Raw genomic sequence first — 21239 nt, forward strand, 5'->3', positions numbered from 1 at the left:
ATGCATCATTTTTTACTATAAATACATTTGTAGCAACAAAAATATTACACACATCAGCAAAAGGAGGGCCCCAACTAGAGGTGTTCTTAAGAGACTTCCAGGGTCATGCATTTATTTGCCAATGCTACACAGCATTGCTGCTCCAATCTCTAGAGTGCAGCCAAAATCAAGAATTCAGAGGCTGCTACTCAATGGTGGGGTGACATATGGTTCCCTGTATTTAGTTGTTGGGGTAATTTTTGGCTGTTTCTATAGATCTAAAGGGCTGCTATTCACTTATAGATCTACCCAGGTCTGTGATACACAAGGGTTGGTAGTAACATCAACTACAGACAGCAGGAACAGTCTGAGCAGGCTATTGGCATTGTCACAGTGGTTATTACCCAGGAGGCATTTGAAAACCAGAAGGAGTCTAGGAGAACTACACATTGCTCTTCTCTGTCTTTTGTGGAGACATCTCTCCAACATCACTTCCATGTTTAGGCCAATGCATAGAAGTGATAAACATTTTACCCTACAAGTTTTTAATGGCAAATTTGTTAAGCATTGGAAACAGATTGCATTGACGAAACAAACGTGATTTAGTAAGTCCCGTCGTCAGGCTGCAGTCCTGTGTTTGTTAGCCCATCTTTGGCTTCAATGTCCACAATGGTAGGCAATAACAGAGCTAGTGTCAGAACAAGTTCCCACAGAGAGGAGAGATAGACATAGTTAAGTTAAAGAAACATAAGTTTCAAAACTACAGCTGTCCTCAATATTTAGGCATTCCTTTATGGATATTTTTCATGGAGACCTTGGTACCTTTCTTCCTTCCTCAGGACAGGCCAAGTCCTAGAGAGTGACAGCAAGAAGGAAGACTGGATAGAATGATCTATGTGAAATGGCCACTATCGTTTTGCTTGTAGCTGCAAAGATAGAACTAAGAGCCTCTTATCCATATTTGCATGCAATTTTCTGAGTTAGCTTTAATGGATATGACATTTCATTAATTCTGATTCATTGTGTACTCAAGCCAAAACATATGCAGTTTAGTTCCATTTACTGACAGAAAATAGAAGTTGAAAAATTCTAAGTCAGAGTTATAACAGAAGGTGTGTAATTACTCATTACCCAATCAGCTACCAGGTTCAGGAGGCAAGAATGGTTTGGAGATAAATTGCAACTTTCGTGAGCTAATCTGACAGGCTGGGTTAGTAGGTGTGTTTCTTTTGATTAATGACATAAGGAGGAAAGGTTTAGAAAAGGTGTTTCCACTGATTCTGCTACTTCTAGGCTGACCCTTAAAATGTTTCTACAAGTTACCAAGGAAAACATAAATTACAGCAAGCAAAGTGTGAATTTTGTAAAAACATACAAAAATGTTACATCCATAACTTCTCTGCTCTAATTAAAAAGAAACTTAAGATGATAAGTCCCAGGATATGCCAGAACGGGTCATTCAACAACAAATCTCAACTTTCTCAGAAAATGCACTTATTAAAATAAAGAAAAAACAACCACGGTCGGAGCTATTCATCTTGGTCAATTAACATAAAAGTTTGAAGACAGCACAGTTACTTCATGGGTTTCAATGTTCTTCAATATTTTTCCAACAGACCAGATTTCTGGGTGGGGAGCAGGCATTTACCTGGTTACTCATGAAATGGGTCCAAGAGAATCCTCTCAGGTCCCAGCCCCTCATGAGCTTCCCACTTAGAGGCTGTGATAAGATAACCACACATACGCACACACATGCACAAATTCTAAAGAGCAGAATCTGACAGTATTCAGTGAACTGACATGAGGAAGGGCACAGATAGTGCTGAGGTATAGGGAAAAGTCTTGATCTTGGGTTTGTTTGGGAAGATTTCACAAAGGGGGTGAGGCTTGCTTTAGGCCTTAAGGATGAGCTGAGATGGATTCCAGAGAGAGAACACTTTGAGCAGTACAGTGGCAGAAATGATCTTGATTTGAGGGAGAGGAATTATGTCAATAAGGTGACAATAAGAGAATTCTTATTCATAAATATCAGATGAGGCCCCATTGTGGGTGGATGGAGGGATAGAAAAAGATTCTGAATCTGAAGACCATTGGTTAAATGCAGAGCCATTATCCTGCATGGTCCTTCAGAAACACTGGCCCCAAGTATTCTCCAGGAAGGATTGAAATGGAGGGAAAATAGAGCCATGAAAACTTGTCATGTGTTTATGACAGTTGGGAGATGATGACAGCCTGAACTAGATTGCTGGCAAAGGCAAAAGAGAAATGGAAGCAGGAAACAATAAAAAGGAGACTTGTCAGATTTGGGGACTGGATGGGTATTTGAGGTGAAGAAGGGAGATGATCCAGACAGCTCTGAGTTTTTCAGCCTGACTAGGAATTAAGGGAAAAAAAGAGCAGCTGTAAGTAAGATATGAATTCTTTGCAGAGAGACATGCTATGGAGAATGGAAAGTATGTGGCAGATGTGCAACCAGAAATCTGAAGCAGGAAGCTGAGGGTGTGAGACTGGAGCAGAAGTGAGCACCCAGGTCTGGGGAGTAGACAATGATTAGCTTGGTGGGGTTAAAGTCAAGTCCAGCACCAAGTACACTTCCCCCGATTCTACTGCTGAATTGAATCCTACATGTATTCTTCATGGGTGGGAGATCCCTGCCCAACCCTTGCTCGCTATGCAACCCTCGTCCTGACCAAGCACAGGACTGGCGACCAGGAAGGACGTCAGCATCTGTTAAAGGAGGACAAGAAGAGCTGTGTGTGGAGGGAAAGTGTCTGGGTCCGTTCAGACCACTATAACAAAAATACCATAAACTGGGTGGCTTATAAACAACAAACACTTACCTCTCACAGTTCTGATGGCTGGGAAGCCCAGGATCATGGTTCTGGCAGATTTAGTGTCTGTTGAGAACCCACTTCCTTACTGATGGCCATCTCTCTCTATAACATCACATGACAGAAGGAAGGCGGGAGCTCTCTGGGTCTCTTTTATTAGAGCACTAATCATTCATGAGGGCTTTCACCTCTCAAAGACCCCACCTCCTAAGAGTATCACCTTGGGGGATAGGTTTCGACATATGAAATTTTGGCAGACACAAACATTCAGTCTATGGCAGCAAGAGTCCTGTTGACATTCTGTTGTGAAGTCCAGCAGATGGCCTGTTGGAGCAGAGGTGGGCATAGGAGTTACTACAGTTGATTGTCATAAATGTAATCATGGAATCTGAGAGTCAGAGGACCGTGAAGAGCACATAATACAGTGTTTTTAAACCTTTTTAGCCATGGAAATCTTTTTCAAAATGAAAACTTATATGGAAATGTAAACAGCTAAGCTTCTCCCATTGGGGGTTGGGAGTGGGTTCTGTGGGATCTCAAGAGACACCTTCAAGAAGTACTGTATGCTCTAGTCCAGCTACCTTATTTTACACCTGGGGGTACTGAAGCCCAGCTTGGGGATCCCAGAAACCACAGCTAAACTGGGACTGTGTGATAGGGCTGCAGTGCCCTGGCCAGGACTGCTATACTGCGCTATGGAAAGAGGGAAGGGCACCAACCCTACTCTACATTACATCATCCATGATGAATATATAATAGAATATTGTTGAAAGTCTCAGAAAATCAATAAAAGCACAAGTATCTTTACTAAACACACACACACACACACACACACAAAGAGGGAGGGGTCATCCTCAGAGATGGGGCAGAGGCCAGGAGAAGGGAGCCTCAGGTAAGGGGAGGGGCTGTGGGGTTTAAGCCCGTCTCTAGTGTCAGATCAGAAGATGAAGCCAACATCCATAGAATCCTCAGGCTGCCCCAGAGCAGTGGCCATGCCTCCTCTTGCTCCCTTAACCCCGCCAGGTTGTTCTCAGCATTCAGCCTCCCTGGTTAGGATGGTGATAAAGATGTGACACCATCCATACCTATCCCTCCCTGCAGAATCCCTGCTCCAAATTTCATCCCCACAAAGGGTTCTGCAGAGCTAGTGCTGCACAGCTCTGGCTTCAAGGAGAGGTTGCCTGGGGTCTTCTCCCATTTTGAGGAGAAAGCAAGAGTCTAATTTGCTGTGAACTGTCATGAGCAATAAAACATTCATTAACTTTAATTGTAAACACTTTAAGTCCCAATCACTGTAATGAAAGGATAAATTGAAAAATCAAGAGTTAAGTACCCTTTTAAAATTTCATATCTTCTATCTTCACCTGGCCTCTTAAACCAGGCAAAATCAGATTAAACAATGCATAGAGTGCCTGCCCCCAATTCCATCTGACAAAACCTTACCCATCTTTCGAGGCCCAGCTCAGATAGCCGCTCTGATCCTCCTCAACTGCAAGGAATCCGCCCATTCACAGTACCCAAAAGCACTTTTCTGGTATCCCTGATAAGGGCACTTGTTTTTACAATGTGTTTTATTTGTCCCAAATAAGCTGAGTCACTTGCCAATTGGTATCACATCTTTAGCATTGATATCATTTCAGCCCCAGAAATAGTGTCTCCTGCCCAGCAATTGCTCCAAGATAATTGTACAAGGATTTAATGAATGATTTAAATCTTTTTAAAAGCCAGTGAGAATTCATTGAGAGACCAAAGACGCATTAATTTGTTTAGCCTATATCTGCAACTGGATTATATATCATACTGAAGAATTCTAATGGCAAATACATCATTTTGCTATACAATCTCACACCTAACACTGCCCAATTATCTATTTATTTGCTAGCCGTGATATTTACATCCTGTAGCGGAGTACCTGGGTTAAGATACCCAATTTTACACTTTGATTTCAATTCTTCTTTGTCTCTGCTTAGGATAATACTCTACTGCTTTATATACCAGGCTTCAGGAAAGTCATGGTCTATTGTCTTCTGAGAAAAGAGACAACTTGAGACAAATGTTTAAAATCTGTGTTTCTAACCCAAAAGTATTCATGTAAGTCATCAGGAAAGAAATTCATTTCAATCACGTTTCTACGTGCAAAGTTAAATGGAAACGGGCCTGGGAGCTGGGTCTTAGTCTCTCAGCCAAATCAAATAGTACAAGTCATATTACTTCCTGCTTTATTCTTACTGTGGTTAGAATAGTAATTGAAAACTCTCTCCATAGGTTGCAATGCCTTCATTTGTGTAAATGATAACTCAGACTTTTTCTGCCTCAAAACTACTAAGAAGAAATATCTACAGTATCTAGACTGAATGATCACCAACAAACCAGGTTATTTTTGTTCTGGTGTGTCTTAGTCCTATAATAGTAGAGTTGTTGCATTTTATCAGAATGAGAATTCTGCTGCTTAAAAAAGAAGGTGTGATGGCTTTGTGATGGGTCAACTTGGGGTAGGCTGAACTACATTTCTCAGGGTCCTCAGGAGATCTGGGGGAAAGTGTAGAAGGGAGACAGTTATTTTGTAGCGTACACACATTATTACAGATGTGCTGAGTCACTTCAGTGATGTGAAGCAGCATCAGGACGGGTATGTGTGTTTACGTCCATGATGAAGGGTTCCAGATTTGCCAGGACAGCCTCATCACAAGAGGCAGAGGCAATGAGAACAGAAGGAGGTTTCAAGCCGTGATAGCGGGGACCTAGGTCATGCTTGTAGGGTTTAAGCTTTTGCTCATAGGATTCCAGCCTGCTTGTGATCTTCTTCCTGACTGTCTGCTCTGTGACTTCAAGATCCAACATCAGACATGGGGACAGCCTTACAGGGCCTGCTTAACCAGCCCCCACGATTGTAGGGCCAGTTCCCTGTAATAAATCCATAGACTGATGATAGGTAGATGATGGATGATTAGATAGACAGACAGAGAGAGAGATAGACCAATCTCCTGCTGGTTCTACTGGTTCTGCTTCTTTGGTTGAAGCTTGGCTGATATAGAAGCTTTTTTGAGAATCCCATGCTCATAATGACCACATGGAGCTATACTTGCATAAATATGATGCTGGTTCTATTTTTATACAATGTACAAATGAGAATGTGTAATCAGAGAGAGAAAAAACTATTTAAATTCTACCTTCCTGGTTGATATCTAAATTCTACTTTTCTAATGGACTTTGCAGTCAACCCTGGTTCTGCAATTATTTGAATCTGTGTAACCCTTAAATCCATGCCACTTAATTTCTAATGCCAAGTTTTCTCATCAGTAAAGTAGAGGTAATAATTTCCTGTCTTATAAAGCTAAGCAAAGATTAGTGACACAATGAATATAAAGTTCCAAGCACACTGCCAAGCAGAGAAGAAGCTTCTTTACCTTCATTTCCCATCTTTTAAGTCCTATCTATTGTTCCATTTACTGCCTAAAACCATCCCCAACAAACCCAGCCTCCAGTGGCCTCCCTCTCCTTTCCTATTGCACTGTGCCACCAATGTTAACACCTTTATGTTGTATGTGCTATGCACCCTCTCAGCTAGATTTTACGTTTTCAGATCAGGAAGCAAGTGTTATGCTTCCATATTAATAAAAAAGAATCACATTTGCTTAGCACTTCACCTCTCACCATGCACTATGACATACATTTCCTCATTGGATCCCCACAGTGAGCACAGTTAACACTTGTAGAAACAATAAAATGGCCACAGTCTGTAATCAAGATATATACTTTCAAAAGCATTAATCTTATTCCATTGCTTGTAGTCAGGGGTAATTTGAATGGCCATGAACAAGGTAAAGCTATTAACAGATTGGGCTGGTTATTAAATAAGAAATGCAGGTGATTCAGCCAATACCCAACTTGGCCCACATAAGTTAGCATTCCTCCAGATTTTGGAAGGAAACAAATAACAAAAGGGTGTGGTAGAGAACACTTGGTGGAAAGATACTGCTGAATTGCTATATGACCTGCACCTGTTATAGGAAAAATTCTAGGTAGCTGCTGAGTGGAGCGATGTCTTCCACCCCCTGTATCATCAACAGAGAGTCTACCTGCTGACCTAGTATTTGTTACTAACTACTGAAACCAGCATAGACTTTTAAATAAAGGTAATATTGTCATTCAAGGAGGAGATACCAAGTTTTCTGGGGAATAGGCCCTTTTAAAATGCCAAATATAAAGACTTTCCCCCAAGGTTTAATATTCACTGATGTATGCCTTCTATTTAAATAGATCCTATGAATCACACAATTCTTTTAAAATAATTTGGATTTTATTAATCACAAATTTATCAACCTTCATTTCAAAAGTCATAGTAAGTGAATGTACAAGAGAAATTTTTTTTTTCCATCTACAGAAAATGCCAGAAGGGCATACGGATTTACAGACTCTTTGCTAAATTTTCCATGTCCTCCCGGGGTCCTCAGCACCCTCAGTGGACACCAGTGCTCCAAGGCAAATTACCCTGACCTGAGGTGACTAAAAGGGAATGATGGGAAATACATTTTTTAAGCCACTTAGAGGTGTTCACATCAAAGGCCATTGAAAATGGCTTAACCCTGGGTTTGAAAGAATTGTTTGTCAGGGATCAAGGATTGGTTTTAAGACTGAAACATAGAGTAGGGATACATGTGCAATTCTTGCTGCACGTAGGTGTAAAGCATAACATAGCCAAGAAACACAGATCTTACTTATACTATAATGGTAATGAAGATAGAAATTCAATGAGATCCTCATGTTTCAATTGGATGTAACTCTTTTGGTGTTAAAGCTAAATTGATAGAAAATATTGAAAGTTTCAGGAATAGACAGAGTGTGGATAGTTAAATTCAGTGTGAAAAGTATTACTAATGCAATTGTAGAAATTATCCAAAATTGCCTTAAAGAGCAATGAACTCTTAAATATCAGCTATGTCTCATAACAAGAACCTGGGAGTTTCCAAAGAGCATTTCCTAAAATTCGTTAGCCTTACAGACAGCTCTAAGAAAAATGGTTGATTAAATGTTGGGCATTGTCATAAAAGGGTCTGGAATCAAAACAGAAAATAGACACCTACCCAATCTGAAGTGTCTGAGGCATTCACACCTAGACAATGTTGGTGTTTGTTGTCATCACATTCAAAAACTAAAAACTCTAGAACTAGATCAGGTCAGAGAAAGTCTAAAAGTTTCAGTTAGCCAGAAAATATTATATATGCTAGCTCCTTCCTTCACTGGTATAATACACTCCCATGGCTTCACTATCATATTGATATTAATACATATAAAATGAAGATCCAGCCAGGAATGAATTTATCAAATAGTAGCTAAAGACCTTGAAGAAAATGATTTGCATTTGGGCATTCCTATTTAACATACAGGATTGGTTTTTATCCCCTGGAGAAGACTAGACTTTTCACCATACCTCAAATAAGGTAGGTTGCTCTCAATTCTATCCCAGAGAAAGATCTGCATTGCAAAGATTATTTATAATTCCCCTGAGTCCTAACTTTTCTTTGACAAACACCCTTCATCACAGGCCATTGTTTGCATGGGAAGTACATTGTATCTCGTGCAGACAGAGAACAAGGCCTATTCAGATATGGAAAACAACATGTATTTAAATTCACATTGAATATAATCAAGAGGACTTGTTTCACATTACACAGTGATGATTCTGAACCAATTCTAAGATCTCTGGAGCATCTTCTTAGGCCTACTCAAGACATGTGTGGTCTTGGGAGAGCTCATTAGATTACCCAACTTGACATCTCAACTTACTCAGTGAGTGTTCAAGCATAACTCAATATTACTTCTTTTTAATCACTGCTGTTCTCTGACTGGCCCAAGATACTCACTGAGAATGTGACATCGTGTGCTAGTGACAAGTTTGGCTGTTCAAATCTCATATTATGGCAGAAAATACAATAACTGACAAAGAAATTTGGAGCTGATGTAATTCCGCCCCAGTTTGTGTATTTAGAACTATGTCAGGGATTAGAAAGTTTAGAGAAGAAATGGGATGAAGGAAGGTAAACACAAGACAATTACACATAAAATTCATATCTCTGTGCCTGTAAACACAAAGATCCTCTAACTATAAAGTCCTCTTCCAAGATTTCTGGAAGTTCCCCAGAGTTATCTAGGACTCTGAAAGTCTTCTCATCTAGTTCTCTGAGCATTTTCATCAGCATCAACTATTAGTCACTCAAATGCAAAGTTCAGGGCCAGAGCCCATCAGTGGGGGACATGCTATCTAAGCCATGCTCAGAGAAGGAGTGGCTATAAGGACGCCACCCAGCAGAAGCAGAGCTCAGGGAGGCCTGGTGGCAGAAGTTCAAGAGGTGCTGCAGATAGTTTGATGAGTCTTGATGAGACCTGCTTTTTCTCTTGGACAGAGCTTTCAGGAGAAAATAAAAGCGTGGGTAGCACATTCAACAAGCACACTTGCCCCATCAACTGACTTCAGGAAATGTAGTCTTGAAAGGAAAAAGAGGTCAATGAAGTATGGCCAGAAATAGCAGAGGATGGGCAAGGGGTGCAGGCTTTCCTGCTTTGACATGGTAGTGGTAAAAAGAAGTAGGAATGGGGGCCGGCCTGGTGGCACAGCAGTTAAGTGCACGTGCTCCACTTCAGTGGCCTGGGAGTCGCAAGTTTGGATCCAACGCACCGACGCACCTCTTGTCAAGCCATGCTGTGGCAGTGTCCCATATAAAGTAGAGGAAGATGGGCACAGATGTTAGCCCAGGGCCAATCTTCCTCAGCAAAAAAGAAGAGGATTGGCATCAGATGTTAGCTCAGGGCTGATCTTCCTCACACACACACAAAAAAAATTGAAAAAATTAAAATAAATAAAAGAAGTAGGAATATATATTATTCAAGGTCTCACTCAGCAATAGATGACACATGCAAATTGAGTAATTAAAGGAGCAGTTAATAAAGGAATCATCTGCAAGAGTGCAGGCAGAGTGTAGGGAAAACAGACAGCATGGTGCAGTACACTGGGGCTAATGAGAATAAGTCTTCCCATCTCTGGGCCTGAAGCAGCAGGGAGAGAGAACAGTTTTGTAACCTGGAGAAGGAGAGGCTATGTGGAGAGAATTGTCAGACAGGAGCTCTGACCTCCGCTTCCAAGACCAACCAACCCAAGATGACCCTACAAGGCAGAAGGGGAGTAACACCCACATCATACATTCTCCTTCCTCTTGCAGAACTCCTTCCAAGGTCCCCACTGGCTGAACCCAACCCAAAGCCAGAGGGTATGGGAGCCAGGGGAGGGAGTTTACACAAGCCAGCCACTAGGAGCACAGAGCAGAAATAAATTGGGTAGAGAATGCATCTGGAGGGTTAAATGAAAGATATTCAGCCTGGAGATTAGGCAAAAACCATTTGGAAAAAAAAGTCCTCAGATGATAATGATCATCACATGGTTTCTAATGATAACTTTAGAGTTATGCTCAAGTGTTGCACATGTATTGGCTCATTTAATCAAATCTATTTTTTTAGCTCAGCTGGCCGAGTTGCCACCTTCTCCCAGGCTGACCTATTCCCTCCCTGAAGTAGCTCAGAGCCCTCAATGCATGGGACCTCATATTTATCAGGCAGAGCTGCAGCTACAAATTACAGGTGAACATCACAAAGCCAAGAATGCCTGCAGGAAATTAGTTTGCAGCAACCACAGTGCAAAGCATCAGTTCTAACGCAGAGAGACAGCTCTATAAGGGAGCAGTGGTTTAAAAGCTCCAAACATCTGCTGCCACTGTGGAGAATGTATTTGTTCACTTTAGCATAAGAAAGCTATTACAGACCAGTCTTTTTTCACACTCTCTACTTTAAACAGCATATTCTGGGCCACAAAGCCCTAAAGAACAGTGACACGTTGGTTGGCCATGTCATGTGAGCTTGGCTCCTGTGTAGGATACAAGGCACCAAGTGTGCTGCACTGTTAAAAGGTTAATCCCAGGACCAGCCCCGTGGCCTAGCGGTTAAGTTTAGCATGCTCCACTTCAGCGGCCTGGGTTTGTGGGTTCGGATCCCGGGCACAGACCTACACCACTCATCAGCCATGCTGTGGTGGCGACCCACGTATAAGGTAGAGGAAGATTGGCATGGGTGTTTGCTCAGGGTGAATCTCCCTCAAGCAAAAAGAGAAAGACTGACAACAGACGTTAGCTCAGTACTAATCTTTGTCAGCCAGAAAAAAAAAAAAAGTTAATCCCAGAGCTGGATTGTAGTTCCCAGGCAATGGAATCCTGAGAGTTCATAGTGAGGGCTGGAATCAAGTCCTGGACCCCTTCAGATCCCTGCACAGTGCCTAGAATACCTCAAGGAAGGCAAGAATGATTACTGACACTAGCCTCTGGAGAATGATTAGAGACTCTTCCAGGCAAAGCAGAAGATTCCACTACTCATATGATCTGAAAAGGAAGACCTTGGAGCAATTTAAGTGAGATTGTGCAGGAAGTCAAAGAAATGGGCCAAATGAACTCAATATGGCCTTTTTATTCCCTTATTTCATGAACACTTTTTGGGCCCCTGCAAGGGGCCAGGAAGGGTACCTACTATCATGACTAGAGACATGGATAATACATATTATCCACAATATAACCTATGAAAACAACTCTGAGAGGTGTAGTTTACATTCTCCCCCAAAATTCTGGGCCATATTTGGGCCTAAGTTCACAATTTTAATGGCCTGCACACTCACTGAACTACAGAATACCATAGATTTCTTTTCAAATGAGAAAGATCGTAGTTGTTCTCAAAAACAAATATTCAACTCTGAATTTAGAGTCACTTGACAATTTAGGTGGATTTTTTTTCGTTGCTTTATGCTTTCAGTTTCCATGAAAAACTTTCTTACTCAATCTCCAGAGACTCCAATTTTTCACCATATTGCCCCCCCAAATTATTAACATTTTAATCTTGCTTTAATTAACTCTTGCTCCAATGGGATACAACTGACAGGATTTGAGTTTGCAAACTAGAAGCTGAAAATCTGGCACACTTGATTAGCAGCTCAAAACAACTATGGAGACCAGGGCAAACCTCCAAGCAAATACAACCACAGTGGAGGAGATGTAGGAAAACCATCAGTCCTCTGCCCACCATCTCCCCAACACCACCTCCTCAAGCCCTGTCCTCCACCATTACATATTTGAGAGAAGCCAGGTCCCCAGAATCTAAAATCAGGAGACTTTTACCTGACAGCAAAGGGCATCAAGATGTCATCTATCATTCAGAATCTGAAGAGGCTAACACAGTTCTTCAAAAAATGTCAAGTGTTAAAAGAATTGACACTTCATCCTCCACTTAGCTTCCAGGACACCCCTTATTCTTGTCTCCTTCTTCATTGATTTTTCCCTCTCTGTCTCCTTTGCTAGTTCCTCCAATTCTCCCTGGAGTCTTAATTCTTAATGCCTATGTGTCCTAAGGTTCATTCCTTGGTTTTCTCATCTTCTCTCTCTATATAATCACTCCCCTGGTGATCTTATTAGTCTGGCTTTAAATAGCATCTTTATATCAATGACTCTCTAGTTTATATCTTCAGCCTAGACAATTCTCCTGAACTTCAGACTGATATATCAAACTGTCTACTCAATAACTACACTCGGATATCTAACAGACATCTCATCACTCTGCACGTTGAAAACTGAACTCTTGACCTCACCCTCCCCTGTCTTGCTTTACTTGTGGTCTTCCGCATCTCAGTTAACCCTTCTGGTTGCTCAGGCCTAAAAACACTGGAGTCATCCTTGACTTCTTACTTTCTCTCAATTCAAGTTATATATTTAGTTTTGGCTGCAAAATATATTTAGAATCTCACCACTTCTTACTAACTTCACTGGTGCCAAATAATCCAAGCCAATATCATCTCTTGCCTGGATTTTCACCTCCTAACTGGTCTCCCTCCTTCCTACTTGGCTCCTCTGCTATCTATTTTTCAAATAGCAACCAAAGTGATTCTTTTGAAAGGTAACTTGGATCATGCCATTCCTCTGCTTAACATCCCTTAATGGATCCCCATTTTACTCAGCCAAAGTCCTTACAATGGCTTCCAATGCCCTGTTTAATTTGGCTCCTCATTCATCATCTCTCTGACCTCTTTCTCTCTGTTTTCTCCCCCACTTACTCCATTCCAGCCACACTCCTGCCTCAGAGTCAGTGCACTGGCTGTTTCCTCCACCTGGAACACTCCCTCCCCAGCCCCCACCCCCAGATAGCTGCCTATGTGGTTTCTTAATTTATTTAATTTTTTTTCTTCAAATGCCACTTCTTTAGTGAAGCCTACTCTGACCATTTAATTTAAAATTGGATTCCTCTGCTCTTCTCCAGAGATCAGAAATAAGACAAGGATGTCCCACCTCACCACTTCTATTCAAAATTGTACTGGATGTTCTAGCCAGGGAAATAAGGCAAGAAAACAAAATAAAAGGCATCCATATTGGAAAAGAAAAAGTAAAATTATCTCAATGTGTAGGTGACATCATCTTGTGTATAGAAAAGCCTAAATAACCTACAAAAAATCTTCTAGAGCTAAAAAATTAGTTCAATTTTACTTCCATACACTAATAATAAATGATCCAAAAATGAAATTAGGAAGACAATTCCAATTATAGTAGCATAAAAAAGAATAATATACTTAGCACTAAATTTGAGTTTACAAGAAATACAAGACTTATACACTGAAAACTAAAAGATGCCGTTGAAAGAAACAAAATGAGATCTAAATAAATGGAAAGATAGCCAGTGTCTGTGGATTGCAGATTAAAAGAATTAATACTGTTAAGTATGGCAATATTCCCCAAATTGATGTACAGATTCAACTCAATCCCTATCAAAATCCAACCTGCCTTTTTTGCAGAAATTGATAAGCTGATTCTAAAATTCATATGGATATGCAAGGAACCCAGAGTAGCCAAAATAATCTAGAAAAGAAGAACACTTCCCAATTTCAAAATTTATTACAAAGCTACAGTAATGAAAACAGTGTAGTACTGGCAGAAGGATAGACATATAGATCCATGAAATGGAATTGAGAGTCCAGAAATAAACCCGTATACCTATTGCCAACAGATTTTCAATAAGAGTGCCAAATAATTAAAAAGAGAAGGAATAGTTTTTCAACAAATGTGTTGGGACAACAGGATATCCACATACCCAAAAATTAACCCAAAATGAATCAAAGACCTAAACATAAGAGATAAAACTATAAAACTTTTTGAATAAAACATAGGTGTAAATTAATCTTCATGATCTTGGATTAGACAATGGTTCTTAGATATGACACCAAAAGCACAAGCAACAGCAAAGAAAAATGGATAAATTGAGCTTATTAAAATTAAAAAGTTGTGTTTTTCAAAAGACACTATCAAGAAATTGAAACTACAAACCTATAGAGTGGGAGAAAATATTCGTAAGCCATATTATATCTGATAAGGGACTGGTATCTAAAATATATAAAGAACTCTTACAATTCAACAGTAAAAACACAAAGAGTAAAGAGAAAAACAACCATATATTTTTTTAAACAGGCAAAGGATTTGAAAAAACATTTCTCCAGAGATATGGAAATGGCCAATAAGCACATGAAAAGATGCCCATCATTATCAGTCATTAGGAAAATGCAATTTACAACCACAATAAGACACCACTAGGATGGCTACAATAAAAAAGACGGAGAGGGGCCAACCCAGTGGTGTAGCAGTTACGTTCGGCACACTCCGCTTCAGCAGCCCATGTTCAGTTCCTGGGCGTGGACCTACACCACTCGTCAGCCATGCTGTGGTGGCAACAGATGTTAGCTCGGGACAAATCTTCCTCAGCAAAAATAAAGACAGATAATAACAAGTGTTGATGAGAATGTGGAAAATTGGAACCCTCATGCATTACTGCTGGGGATGTAAAATAGTGCAGTTGCTTTGGAAAACAGTTTGACAGTTCCACAAAATGTTAGACATAGAGTTACCATTTAACCCAGCAATTCCACTACTAGGTATACACCCAAGAAAATTGAAAATATATGGCCGTACATGTACATCAATACAATGGACTATTACACAGACAGAAAAAGCTACAACACAGATGAAACTTGAGAGCATTATAAGTGAAAGAAGCCAGAAACAATAGGCAACACATTGTATGATTTTATTAATACGAAATATCCAGAATAGGGAAATCCATAGAAACACAGATAGTATATTAGTGGTTTCAAGGAGCTGGAGGAAAGTGGGGGATGGGTAGCGACTGCTCATGGGCACATGGTTTTTTGGGGGATGATGAAAATGTTCTGGAATTAGCTAGTGGTGATGAATTATACACTTCAAAAGGATGAATTTTATAACATATGAATATCTCAATAAAAACTATATGATAAAATAGAAAATGCCTCAGTGAAAAAATTGCATTCTCTAACTTTAGTACACCTATTCCCTTAATCTGCTTATATATTTTTTCTGCATCACTTATCACCTTCTAACATATTACATAAATTCCTAATTAATTATTAAAAATGGCGGTTCTCCCCACCACAGACACTAGAAAATAAGCTGTAGAATGACAGGCATTTTTGTCTGTTTCTTTCACAGTTGTGTACTCAGTGCCTAGAACAGTGCCTGGCATATGATAGCCCGAGAAATATTTAATGAATGAGTGAGTAGTCTGAACTTTGTTAAGGCCTTAAAAAATAAACTTGGGTTCACTCAAAAGAGAAGTACAGTGACCGCGTCCCTTCACAAAAACGAGTTGGAAAAACCTCAGCTACAGAAACTTGTTAGTTAGGCTCTTAAAGAACTGTTTTTTGTGCTTTTTTTTTTCTTAGTCTTTTTAGACTAAGAAAAGGAGGAGTTCTGAGAAATCCGGGGGACACTGCCCACTATCTCCTGACTATACAAGGCTCAACAAGCAGGTAAATTAATATTTAATCAGCTCTGTGGTCTGCCATATGCTAATTGCTAGGGATGCAGAGACAACTTAATTCCACTGGTCATTCTGACTTAAAGCACAAGTTCAGACTGTTTTCTCAGCTTTAAAAGTCCTTTCCACCTCCCTCTCTGTCTATCCTATCCATTCTTCCGTGCTTACGCCCATTGCTAACTTGTCCAAGAAGTCTCCCCAACTACTCAAGTCCAACTGATCTCCCTCTTACCTGAAGACCAGGTGGTGTTAATGTGACATACAGTACCTGATATCAATGTGTGCCCGTGTGTGTGTGTGTGTGAGCGCCCATGACTCTCCATTATTTAAGAACCCCCCAGCAACCAGCAGTGAGCTGGCATGCAGTAGGTCCCTAACTGAGATGGACTGGTGAAAAGGCAGTTGAAGATGATGATTTGTAAGTTTTGTCTTCATCCAATGTTGGAAATCAGTCTTTTTGACAGCAAAAGAAAAAAAAAGAAATGAAAAGATAAAGAAGAATCTTCATGGTCTGCATAAAAGTGTGACTATTACAGGTGGCCCAATTCCCAATTACTTTGTTCCTGACACCAGAGACCTGTTTTTCAATCAAAATTGCAGCAGCTGTGAAGCTGTGAGGCTGGGCTGGCACCTGGGTCAGAGGTTCCCTATTAGTGCTGGCAGATTTTTCATAATCAAGACACTTCTGAAACGCTGGACCCTACTCAGTGCCAAAGGTTAACGATTCAGTGTGCAGGGACTGGAGCGCAAAGCAGGGCAGCAGACAGCTCAGAGAGATGCCACCAGTGGACCTGTTCTGGCTGCTTTCGTTACATTCTTGAAGCTATTGGACATTTGCCTTCTTGCCGAGGAATCATTCCACAGAGAACGTTCATTAAGCAGTCTGCATTAATCCTGTTTTTCTAAGCCTGGTTCATGTTTACGCATTTGGCAGTCAACATTTTTGAGCAATCCCTCTGTCCACTATGGAGTCTGGTTATGCGCAAGCAAAGAGAACTGGAGAGTGAAGGGTCACCTGCTGAGTTCAGTGTAGGCAGACAATCTGGATAATTTTGCATAACAGTTACAACTTGCTTTCAGTTGCAAAATATCAGTATACATGAGAGACTTCTTCATTGTACTTGGCTTCCCACTAGTGTGGGCTGTTTTAGATCATGATTATTGAGCAAAATAAACTAAAATTAATATTGATTAAAATCTGCTGACATTCCTTAAGAAAACTGATGATAACCTGTGGTGTCAGAGATGGAGATAACCGATCTATCTGTAAATTCCTTACACTTCTCTATGTTACTGATTTTTTTCCATTCAAGGAACTTTAATGAGGACCTTTTATAGGTCCACTCCCCAGATCGTCTTGGATATCTGGCTGTTGTCTCAAATTCAACATATTCCAAAGAGGACTGGCCAATCTCCTCCCTCCTCTGCCCCAATATCATTCCTGGCCTTCTGTTTTCCCATATCTGTCAATAATTCTATCTTTTATCTTAAAAGTCCCTATTTCCTTCATCCATCATACCAGCTCAGCCTTTTAAGTCTAATCAAAGTCTAAAAACTTTTCCTATAGTGGGTGTGTGTGTGTATATATATATATATATATATATATATATATATATATATATATATATATATATATATGGAGAGAGAGAGAGAGATTTATTATAAGGAATTAGCTCATGCAATTATGGAGGCTGACAAGTCCAAAAGTCTGTAGAGGTGACATCCCAGTCTGAACCCAAAGGCTAGACGTGGCTGTAGAATCAGGAAGAGCCAATGTCCTAGTTCAAAGGCAAGAGAATTCTCTCTAACTCAGGGAGGGTCAGCCTTTTGTTCTTTTCAGGCCTTCAATAAATTGGATGAGACCCACCCACATTATGGAAGGCAATCTGTTTTACTTAGTCCACCAACGTAAATGTTAATCTCATCCAAAAACATCCTCACAGACACACTCAGAATAATGTTTGACCAAATATCTGGGCACTCCATGGTTCAGTCAAGTTGATACACAAAATTAACCATTATAGCATGTCTCTCAGCACTGATCTTTCCAACCTTTCTTCCTGGGTGACCTCAGAATCTCTCCTACACTATTGTAAGAGCTCCTGGCTACTTTCCCTGACTCCATTCTCTCTCCCTTCCTGCTCCAAAGAGCGCTTCCAGACTATACCCAGTCAGTTCATTTAAGGACCCTTTGGGTGATCCCGTTGTCACACATAAATCACACTGACCTCAGACTTCTTGTCTGCTGGCTTCTGCTCCAGTTTCTTATCCTCAGAGCCCTCCCTGATTCCTGTCTACCTGTGTTTTTCTTCTTCCCTGAAGTTTTATAACTTCCTGGAACTGTGGTGAGAGTCAGGCCTCCCTTGAATTCTAGTCTGACCAACCTGTGCATTTTGTTATTCAAGATAAAAGCAATCTATCCCTATTGCAATTATTACAGGCATTTCTACAGATACAGGATATTTCTCCCTTCATAGTAGATATTTCTCTGTATATAGTCACACACATATAGGAAGATATATAGATAAATAGAGAGTATGGAAACAAACGGAGACAACCCAAATACGAACAAGCAAAGACTATTCTGAGGTTGCTATAGCAAGAGAGTCAGCCACCATCACTTGAATTTCACAGAAACTCAAAGGCAGGCAGGAGAGTATAAAAGCTATATACTGAAAAGAAAAAGGAAGGTTCAGGCATGCCCTTCATGGAGGTTGTTGGCACAGAAGAAGCTGGAGGCAGGCAAACTGAAAGCAGGACATCCAATGTGATTGGTTACGGGAGCATATTTGGCTTTCTCTTGTTGGTTCTAAATTGGAAGCCAGGGCAAGAATAAGGGTAGCTGTCAGTTATTGATTAAGTCCTGACTGTGTTGAGCCAATTGCTACAGATGTTGTGGTTTGTCTTCCTGGACTAGTTACTGCTGTAGGTCAGAGTTCTATTTTTTATATGTGGTCTGGCCACTGTCCACTTGTACAATTATTCTCTCAAGATAGAGACAGAGAGACAGAAACAGAGAAATTATGATGAGATTAAGATGGTATTAGATCAAGACCTAAAATCACCCAATTCTGTCCTAGACCACTACAATAGAAAAGGTGTCCAAGGGAAAAACATACATCCAGAGGACAAGGTATAGCCAGATAATAATGGTTTTAGCTGATGTTTGGTCTCAAGCCCTAATCTACGACTCTGATAAGCTAGAGGAGGATTGCTGCTTCTTCCTACGCTGGGGAGGCCTGGGTTGCAGGCCAAAGACCCTGCCCTCTCCGTTCCTCCTAGACTGAAATTGGGATCTTGCCTCTTACCACTGTAACACAACACCCTCCTCCAGCAGCACCAGAGGAAAGAGCAAAGAGAAAAAGACAGTAGGAGAGAATATTTGCCCCAATGACTGCAGCCTCTGCCCCGCCTCATGCCCACTTTCTCAGCTCTCCCCACCTCTGAGAGGAGAGAAAGGAGATCAGACAAAGATAAAAAGTTCCATTACAATTCTGGCAGGGCAAAAGCAAGAGAAGAGTCACTCCCATCTGAACATGACCTTATAATTATACAAAGTTATTCTACCTGCTAATATATTACTCAATAAAATATTCCCAGATTTGACTATTATATTCATCATTCTGCCAGAGGGTGTGTGGTGGGTTTAAACTTCCTCTACCCAGAAGCCAATATACAAATTACTTTAGTGGTCTTTTCTGTCCTTTATTAACAGCACATTTTCTCCATGTCATTTTTCTTCAAAAAGATAGTTTGTTAAGGTTGTATAGAACTACACTATAAGGCTAAACCAAAATTTATTTAGGCAATCCTGTGTTATGGGCATTTATGTTGCTTCCAATTTTCACTATAAAAGTAATGCTATGCTAAGCATCCTTATACAATAATCATTACACAAATCTGATTATGTCCTAAAGAAAAATTTCTAGAAATGGAATTACTTATTGAAAGGTTCTGTACATTTTAAGAATATGTATTCTTGAGACTCTTAATACATGTTTTCAAATGCTCTGTAAAAATGATTATACCAAACTACCCCCTCAATCGTAGAAGAGAGGCCAATTTACCACAACTTCTCCATAATTTTTCTTTCTTGCAAAGTAAATAAACGAAAGATATTGTTTTAATTTTTTGTTTGATATGTAGTAAAATTTAACATTTTTCACATTCTTATTGGTCATTTACATTTCTTATTAATGGTTCATAAACTTTACATATTTTCTACAGAGGTACTCATTTTTTTCTGTTGATTGTAAGAGGACATTTAATTTAATTGAAAGAGAATTAACTTTTTATATTACATGAAGTAGAAATTTAACTTTAGTATTTTTCCTAAGGTTAATCAATTGTTCTGATTCTAATTGTTGAATAATTAATTTTCCTCAGGGATCTGAAATACTATCAATATCATATCATGAATTTATGTGTATTCTTGGGAGATTTTACATTTTTTTGTTTGTTGTTTTCATTTGTTCTTCTATCATCAACATCTCTTTTTCTTCTTGAAAGGCATCTCTGCATTTTTCGGTTTTGTACATTTTTGTAAATGGTAAGGCAAGTCACATATGTATGTCTTTTTCACAATTTTATTAAATAATCTTTCTTACTCATTCTGCTAAGTAGAGTTGAGAATAATCTTGTCCATTTTTTTAAATAAACAAACACTGCGACTTTTTTGGAATTGTATTAAAACTATAAATTCATTTGCAGAAATTTGACCTCATTACAGATCACTCTTTCCTATCTAGGAATAAGGTGACTCCATTTATGCAAGATATCTTTTATGGTGCTCATTCCTGTTTTGTGGTTTTCTTATAGATCTTTCAATTTCTTGTTAAGATTTCTTTTAATGGCTAATGTGAATGACATCATCTTCTATTAATTTTTCTAATTGGTTAATGTTAAAATATGGGAAAGGTAGTGCTTTTTTAATTTTTGCTTTATATCTTACCAATTTGCTGAGCATTCTTAGTTATATATTTGGTTCACTAGGCAAAGACTATGTCATCAGAAAATAATGCTAATTTTCCTAACCTGTTTCACTAGTTCTGCCTCTGATTTTTCTGTCTTGCCTTATTTCATTGGTTAAAACTTCCAGAACAAATTTTTAATAATAGTGAACACGGTTGTCATGTTCCTATTTTAAAGGAAGCGCATCTAGTGTTTAACCCTTGGGTATGTTAGTAAAGATCAGTTTGCCATAGATTTGTAGCACTTACCATTGTTCAATATTTGTCTCATTTGCTTGATAGTCTTGGGATTGGAAATTTGTGTAACCAATAAGCAAGAGGATGGAGTCTTCATCCACATAGTTGCCGCCGGACTCTTCTTCTCACATCTTAAGTTTACTAGTTTATTAAGACACATAGTCTCTAGTTCAGTGGCTGTTAAACCTAGTAATACATTGGCTTCACTGGGGAGCTTTTAAACTTGTTGATCCCTGGGGCCTATGCCTGACCAATTAAAGGAAAACCTCTAGGAGTAGGGGTTCAGACATCAGGTTGTCGC

This window comes from Ceratotherium simum, chromosome 11 (assembly GCF_057802395.1).
Source record: "Ceratotherium simum simum isolate JZ-2026a chromosome 11, ASM5780239v1, whole genome shotgun sequence".
In the NCBI taxonomy this organism is placed as follows: domain Eukaryota; kingdom Metazoa; phylum Chordata; class Mammalia; order Perissodactyla; family Rhinocerotidae; genus Ceratotherium; species Ceratotherium simum.